At 30.3% G+C, this 9279-nt stretch overlaps 1 long non-coding RNA gene across 2 annotated transcripts; it reads left to right on the top strand.

Moving 5' to 3' along the window:
* Nucleotides 1-5373: 5373 nt before the first annotated feature.
* LOC149177064 (uncharacterized) lies at nucleotides 5374-7997 on the top strand. 2 transcript variants are annotated; one of them, XR_016258710.1, is made up of 3 exons: nucleotides 5374-5984; nucleotides 6099-6214; nucleotides 7305-7997. It is a non-coding gene; the product is annotated as an uncharacterized LOC149177064 (long non-coding RNA). The 2 variants fall into 2 exon arrangements; XR_016258711.1 differs by lacking the exon at nucleotides 7305-7997 and adding an exon at nucleotides 6819-6902.
* Nucleotides 7998-9279: the final 1282 nt, after the last annotated feature.

The following is a 9279-nucleotide window of genomic DNA, read 5'->3' as shown; positions in this document are numbered from 1 at the left end:
TATTTATTATTAAGCTTAAATGAACCATATTATCAATAATTTTCTCTCCTTTACTTAAACCTGAACTAAAAAGATTTAAACTTTATATCTTTTAATATTTTCAAGACTTACATTACTTTGATCATCAATTAAACTCCAAAAATTTCATATAATAATGTAAATTATAAATACAATGAAAATTTAAAATTAATAATATTTCTAACTTTATCTATCTTCTAATAAAAAATCATAAATATAAAACAAATAACTAATATTAATATATATATATATATAAATATAAACTTATTATTATTAAATTATTATTATTAAATTTTTATAAAATAAAAATTATATATATATATATATTCCTTATAAAAATTGTTTACTTATTTTTGCTCTCTTAAAGAATTTAATGAAACTTATATTTTTCATTTATGAGCATAATTCTTTTAAATAAATAATTTATTAATAGCTTATGATTTTGAGCTACTTTGAAGATAAAAGATTATTACTCATACTTCATCTTATATCTCGCAAATTTATAAAAATATAATTTTAATATTTTAAAAAAATTATAAATTAATTTTATTTTTAAAAGTATAAATTAATAGTAGAAGTAAAATAAAGTGCAATATGGAATTGTTGTGCTTATAATATTTTAGATTATAGTAAATTAATAGAGATATTATGTTTATTATGTTGAGAGGTGTTTCATGATTTAGTATAGGGAAAATTAAAGTATAATCATTTGAGTGGTAGTTGATGAGTTTAATTTCATTTCTATTTTATTAGGACCTGTGTCCTAACAAATTGATCAAGTTTAAAATTTTGACAAGTAATTTCTATAAGTTAATTTTTATAGGTCGGATGGAAATTTTAATATTGAGATATTGAAATAAATAGTGGGAGCCATTGTGATTCAATTCTAAGTCTGATTTGGACTACTCTGAAGTTATGGATTACATTGGAAAAAGAATCTAAACACTTGAACCCACACATAAAGAAATTGTTCACAAAATATTTAAGTTTAATTAATAAACTTATAAAAATTTAATATCTATAATAATCTTGCCCATGGAACTTTGGATTGATGGTGAATAAGTGGGTACTTACCTACCAAGAAAAAATATCTATAATAATCTTTTCATTTACCTTAATAAATTAAATTTAACATTTTTTTAATGAAACATGTGAATATAAAATACAAAAACACATATATAATTATATGTATTATTGATGCACCCTTACGCAACCTGCAATTCTCCCATTTCCATACCAGACAAAGAAATGAGTCTATAATCCCCGGGAAATTATATTAATTAGTCATACACACTCTATGTTACCTTTTTATACAAATGGCTGAGTTAAATAGAATGAAGAGACCATATCAATTGCACCACAAATGGAAAATTAGTTCCATTATTCTCTCAACCGATTCCCTCATTATTTTGCTTTACAATATTCATCATTTATATATATTTTCTCATACAAAAATACAATTTAAATGAATAATTAAATTTAATTTACGGAATCAATTTTTGTGATAAATAAAATTTCTAGTTCTAATTAAAATGATTTTTGATTTCGAAGCCAGATGCTCATGTATCCATTATTAGATTTTTAATAAAAATAAGAATAAGAATATTTTTATATATAGAAATTTGAAATTTATATAAATATAAATAATATTATTCAAAATCAATATAATTTTATTTTTATGAATTTACCATGTGTTAAGAAAAAATAAATCTTTAAAGTATAAATATTTTTTCAAATTTTACATTTAAAAATAAATTTACATAATAATAATCCAAAATTAAAATAAATGAATAGTAATAATTTTAAATAATCCAAAATTAAAATGAATGAATAGTGATAATTTTAGAAATTAGTATAAACTGAATATTTCAATAATCTAAGAAAACATAAATATTTCAATGGATAAATATAACATAATGTTTTTTCTTTAGATTGCCTATCTTATTGTCAAATCTATTTTACTTTTCAAAATATCTGCCAAATTACCCATCTTCTTGATCTATTAAACCTGCAAAATTATAGTTTGGTTTGCCAATAAAAAATCAATTTATAATTAATTCGTTAAAGGAAGCCGAGCCTGACGAGTCAGACTGCTCGACCAGAGTCCCTGTCCATCCATTGTTCATGCATAGCATTTCACCTACCATTGTTTGCACATTCAGTGGGTACCAACCTCTCCGAATTTAAAACGAGTGATCTGCACGTGAAAGATACGTTTGAGTTTACTATACCATCCCTTACCCATCGGTTTAACGAGGAGACTTTTCGATATTGTTTGGCATGAAGGCAAAAAGATCTCCTCGTTCCTCATCTACTCCTACGATGAAAACATCGGAAATATCATAATCTCAAAAAGCCCAAGAAACCGCCTCGTTTCCTCACGTACTCCATGACAAGAATGAAATCCATTAATACTATCACTATCAATGTGAACATTATAGTGTGAGGTTAGATTTTCGTATGGTTAATTAATGCATTAATTTGACCCCACACTATAATGTTCACAGCTATGCATTAATTAACAATATGCAAATCTGATCCCACACTATAATGTTCACATTGATAGTATTAATGGATTTCATTGTTGTCAAGGAGTACGTGAGGAAACGAGGCACTTTCTTGGGCTTTTTGAGATTAAGATATTTGCTAATTTTTCAAACATTTACTTTAATTTTGCCCGAGCTCCTCACTAAATACTTTCAAGTTTTACCCATTATTGTTATTAAATTTTATTGATAACTGATGTGAAATTTTGTGAAATTAGATAATGTAATTTCTTAAATCTAATAATAAACATATACAACCAGACTCATTTACTCCCCCAATAACATACCAATTACTTTGGGGCTGGAAAGAAGGCTCTGCTCAGAAGAGAGGACCCTTGAATTTACTACTCACCCACTCGGGTCAGCAAACTCGAATCAGGAAAATTGTACCCCAAACTGAGGACCCTTGAATTTACTACTGACCCACTCGGGTCAGCAAACTCGAATCAGGAAAATTGTACCCCAAACGTTAATGTTATACGAATTTGAAGACCGCAGCGTTGTAATTCATGGCATCCATGTGCATTAAAAGTCACAATGAATGTTGCTACAGAACAATGCTGCTCACTACGAACATCCACTACCAATACGAACAATGACGCTCCTCACAATCAATGTTGAATAGCATTGCAATGTGGTCATCGATATCCACATAGCATTGAATGCTGCGTGAGCGTGTATATGCATCGTAATTCTGGTAGTAGTGTCGATAATGTTGTTTTACAATGTGCAAGATTCTGTGGTCAGATTTTAATTAATGTATAGTTAAAGGATTACTTAAAATATTAATTGTGTTTTTTCTTTCTAAAAATTAGTGTTTTAATTTGAGTAAGACTATAAATTTTAATTATTTAAAAAACTTTAAATTTAATAATCAAATTAGGCCATCGTTAAATTTTTATGTAAACTTATTATTATGTTAAAAGCTTTGTCATTTTCATATATTATCATATACACTAAAAATTTTATATTTTTTTACCGGGGGATTTTTCTGCGTAAATAACATGATATCATCATCACGACAAGTTGAAATTGCATGTTAAATAATCCGAACAGAACCTCCAACTGCTATAATTCTTGACCAGGCAACCGCTATATTGACTAAGGGCTAAATATTTAAATATACTTTTTTATTACTTTTAACAAATAGTATTTGCTGAATTTAGGCTTTTGTCATCTATATCAAGTTTATAGTGAAGAGTTTTCAGTGAAAATCACATCGTAATTGTGGTTCATTTCCCTGCTCAAAAGTTGGGTGTTCTCAACACGGTAGACTCGTGCACTGAGAATTTTGATGAAAAGAACCTTGAGAAAGAGAAAGCCCATCTCCTTAACGTTTTTATTAATAATGGTTATAGTAGGCACCAAGGTCTAGTAGCTTTCCTCAAAGCCAGCAAAGGTCCTAAGGTTAAGAAAGACCCTAAAGATGAGTCTCAAGGGTCTATCTTCCTTTCATTCAAGGGACCACTAATACGATTGCGAGAATCCTCAAGAGGCATAATGTTCCCTCAACGTTTAGACCCCTTAACACCATCCATAGCTCCCTTAGATAAGTAAAAGACCCCGTTGACCCTAAGGACATGGAAGGTGTCTATGTGATCCCTTGTTCCTGTGGGACACCCTATGTTTGTGAGATTGGGCGCTCTATTAATCAAAGAATTCATGAGCACTCAGCGGACATAAAAAATGGTAGTACCCAGTGTTTTGCCCTGGTAGAACACGCAGAAAAGGCTAAGCATCACATATGCATTGAAGGAAAAGACTAAGCATCACATATGCATTGAGGAGGCTCGTGTTATTGCCAAAATTGCACCGTTCCATCACCGAAAGTTTAGGGAGGCCATAGAAATCGAAAAAAAGCCAAGCAATCTCAATAGAGATGATGTCTGGAAAATTAGCAGTTGTTGGATCTCTGCCCTTTCATCATAGCTGCCCCCCACTGCCCCCACCCCTTGTGTTGTTCTCTTACTTTTCTTCTAGATTATAATAAATAATTTGATGTTTCACATAAATAAATACTATATTTATTCATTAATTAAATTTTATTTTTTTTACGCCTTAATTAATTGACATAATGTATAGATGAATAAAGTTTTTATTTTTCCTAAACAATGATGAAGGTAGTAGAAAGATGAGAACTAATTGTCCCATTTTATATATAAATATAATTAATAAGGGAATTAACAAACTAAGTTGTAACAACTTTATTTTCTTCTTATTCTTCTATAACTTGAATTTAAATTTCAAATACATAATTAATATAGTTGGACTCCAAAAAAATAGTCATATATTTATCTAACTAATTAGGTGATCTCTTAATAAAATTTTATAATTTTTCTGATTATTTCATATAATACTAATAATATTTTTATTATTTCATATAATACTAATAATTACATCGATAGACACGTGACTCCCTATCAGAATTTGCAAGTTAATCACTTTCTTAATTAACCTTTTTGATTAGATGGTCTGCTTTTAAAAATGCCAATATGAAATTAACTACAGTAACTTTCTTGCATGTCTAGAACATATAAACTATACTTAAATTAATTTTTTACAGAGCTTGATTAAAACTTTACCGTGATTATTATTTGTGCTTATTATTTATGGTGAGGTATAAAGATCGGGACAAATAAAAACTATACTTAAATTAATTTTTTACAGAGCTTGATTAAAACTTTACCGTGATTATTATTTGTGCTTATTATTTATGGTGAGGTATAAAGATCGGGACAAATAAAATTTAAGAAAATAAATAATGCAGAATGTAAGAAAATAAATAATTAACATGCATGATCATTTCATTTTGACCTAAGGACGTGTGCATCAAAGATGAACAACGGAGTGACGGTTTTCCTCAGGGTTGTGAAACGTGCTTCTTATACCCTTTCGTATTCTGAAACTGTTTGCGAAGTGTTTTCTCCATTAATTTAACAATTACACGATCCGTCACACTGCTCAGAACGTCATGGCTTCAATCTGCGGGACCTGCTCAAGAATCAGACGTTTGAGAAAATAGTGTCATTGCTCTCTGCTCCAGCGTTCTTTTTATTTGGTTACATCAACCTAACGACACCTGGTTCAAAGATGAACAACCGAGCGATGGAGTCGGTGCGATGGGAGTTAAGGTTAAGCCAGGGATTTAAATTTTAAATTTATGTTGGGAGGTCGAAAAAGAATGGGTGGGAAATATGCTGCCACTGATGATTTTACAAGTTCATACGATTGCGAATAGCTTGTTATCTGAGCAGGCCTTGCTGGTTAAAACGGTCATCGTGAATGCATCTGTTATATATGGAACATAACAAAGAAACTACATCCTCATGTTCCTTCATTCTGCTCCTACTGTTATCGATCTCAGCTTATCTATTATTTTTTTGAGTGACCAGCTCCAGACCGCGATCTCAAGGTTTATAGGTAATTTGTCTCAGCTTATTTGATTTACATATAGTGCCATTGCGTTTATGGTATATACATTTCTATATCTTCATCAGTGCGTCTGATAACATAATAGGTTTTGTCTGATAACAGGGCATCAAACCCTGTTCAATAAGTAGCAGTACCATAATCTTTACACGGAGAGAGATTGATAGATGTATTTAATCGTCTCCTCATGCCCTCTTCTCCCCAGGGATGAATTAATTTAGGTATATTTCTCCTAACCGGATAGATTTGCTGGTTTGGACAGATTTATTTGTTTACTTAAATTCTATGCATGAGATCGACTTTTGTAAATTTATATTTCATCGGCTCAACTTCATGTTGAATTCGCTGTTCTTGAATGAATTAAGTCGGAAGCGATTATCACTAATCGCTATCGGCGATCGCAATATGCCACTTTATAATATGTTGCCTCCCTTCCAAAACTCTGATGCGACATGTAGCAATCTGCAATCGTAAAAGGTCGGGTCTAGGCCTTTTGTCATACACCGCTCGGATGGTGCGATGCGATTATGAGTCCGGACCCGATATAACGCAAAACTTTCCTGCATAAATTTTCAACTCTGTTATATCGATCCGCTTAATGGTTTTGCGTAGTTTCTCTGTGTAAGAGGCTTTCCGCCATATAACAAATAATATACATAGGGCTCAGGACTCATGCTGTGGTGGAGCCATTTATCATTTCTGCCCAGAGCCATTTGAGCAAACTGCACCCACTTCACAAGTTGCTCATCCCTCACTTTCGCAATACTTTTTTGCATTTGTTTTCAGTTGTGGTATGCCAAATTTGTTGAATTGCCTATCCTGCAGGAATGCAAGAAACTTTTCCTTGTTCATCTACCGGAAATCTGAATCTGGTAGCTGTTGCACTGTTTGGGCTCGATGATAATGTGCGTCGCTTGGTCATAATAGGTGCCCAAATATGAATGCTTACAAGCTCTACAATTCTTACAGTGTTTTCATTGTTCTGGAATTAAACAAAATTGGGTTACTTGCAAGTTGCCTATTTAAAGCTACATTTCTGTCTTTTAGTCCATACTTTCTTGCAGAATTACAGTCCGCTTATCTCAGCTATTTCGCTGCAGCTGTCAAGGTTCATGTTTAACATGGTTAAAGATGAACTCCAATGAGTGTTGGTAGTGTCACTAAATTTTTGAGGACTGCTTTGTTCAGGGATAACACACTTTGTAATATGGTCGAATGCAGTCGCCGACTAAAATAATTGATTCATTAATTTTTTTCAAGTCTTCTTAAGTCTTGAATATCTGGCTTTAATTATTGAAGCTTTTATCACAGGTCGCGATTTTCGTAACCCTATCTGAGTTCGTTCCATGGATCTTGGAATGGACGTTTATATTTCAGAAGACTATGTACAAAGTCGCTACAAGAGAAAAATATGGATGCAGAATCGAGATGGGCGGAACGATATTAAGGTCACGGACGAGAAAAAAGTGTTGCCACCGGCCGATAAGAATATCGCTGGTAGTAGTCGTGACAGCATTGGAGATTGCAGCAAATTCAAGGAGGACATACTTTTCAATTTTTTCATTCCATAAACTCTTCCCCCAAAAATAGCAATCTCAGTTATACCTGCCGCTGTGAGAAGTCAAGAAAACTTCCTACGTTTCAATGACTCTCTACGAGTGATGGCATCTCTTTTATTGCTTTCGTTTAGATTCTGTTATATTGCATTAGTTTCAATCGTTTTTTAGTTTACACTGTATAAGCAGCACTGTTGCATTGCAGCAGTTTCAATTGTTTCTTAGTTTATACTGTAAAGCAGTATTGATTCGTTTAGATTAGATAGGGTAGGAAGCCTTAACTATTATATTGTTTATGCTATTAGGTAAGCTGACTTGTGTAATAAATTAATTGGCATGATCCTGTAAAGCTCTTGTGTAAAAAATTAATTGGCATGATCCTGTAAAGCTACAATCGCCTGCAAATTCTACACATTTATTAATGCGAAGTCTCCAGAATATTTCTTTATGATTTTTGCTGAAGCTAGAGATGGTTTTTGAATTTGGGCAGTTGGGTTCTCAAGGATCATAAGGGGTGTTTTGTTTGTTTGTTTTTTTTCCTATCGATGAATTTTTTTTACTAAATTAAAACTTATTTTAAGTTTATTTATTAATTTGAAAACAACTCTTTAATACAATGTTAAATTATAAGAGCCATTTAAAATTGAAGTTTCATATGTTTGATAAAAGATAAAATGATTTTATATATCATACCATTTTAGATCCATTTTAATTCATGTTGGATCAATTTTTTTGATGTGTAAAGCTTTTTTTGAATGAAAAGCTTGAGTATAAGTTTGCATCTAAAGAGATTTGATCCCTGTGAGCGCTTAATAAGTCCCTATCAAAATCTTGATAGGTAAGGAGTTAAGATGGATCTAAGATGGTTTAATTATTAATTATTAATAACTATAATTAATAATTTTATTTTAATTTTTATATAACTTGACCTAGTCCACTTAAAACTGTCATAAAATTAAATTAAAAATATATTTATAACATATTTTGATTGTGAAATGAGAGATGGTTTTTGGGCATGTGATATTGATGAGCCATGGTATTGGCCCATGGTATTGTAACAAAGTTAATAATATCCATGCTAATGTAGTGGTGAATATCCACAGTTGAAATTATTTTTATATTGTAAGTATTAAAATTTTATGTGTTTATTAATGGAATTTAAATATAGTTATTTTTATATTGTAAGTATTAAGTTTTTATGTGTTTATTAGTGGAATTTTAAGATGGTTACAATATTATTATTTTATTTTATATGGTAAAACTGATTTATAACAACTATTTATATTTTATATATCTTAATGTGATAGAGGGTTTAGATATATCTCAAATTTAATTATAATCTTTTTTTTTTAGATTTAATTAAAAATATATTATAAATTAAATTCAAATAAAATATTTTAATTGTAAAATGATAGATGGTTTTTGGGCATGTGGTATTGATGAGCCATGGTATTGTAACAAAGTCTATTTACAAGTAATAATATCTATGGTCACGTTGGGGTGAATATCCATGGTTAAAAATATTGTTATATGGTAATTTTATCTAAAAAATAAATATAGAAAGGTTGATTCTTTCTAACTATTTTAAAATTAATCTTTAGTTATCCATGTTCATTGTGAAACAACAAATTTTGAAATGTAATTGTAAAACTTATTTTTATTAAACATAGAAATTTTAAAAGGTCAAATGGAAAATAAAAATAAACATCAATTTAGTTTTAAAATATCAA

This window comes from Pinus tabuliformis, chromosome 4_1 (genome assembly GCF_031772625.1).
Source record: "Pinus tabuliformis cultivar Carrire ecotype Pingquan chromosome 4_1, CPIR1, whole genome shotgun sequence".
NCBI classification, from domain to species: Eukaryota; Viridiplantae; Streptophyta; class Pinopsida; order Pinales; family Pinaceae; genus Pinus; species Pinus tabuliformis.
Note: the sequence above shows the minus strand (reverse complement) of the source record. Positions and strands in the feature narration are given on the sequence as shown.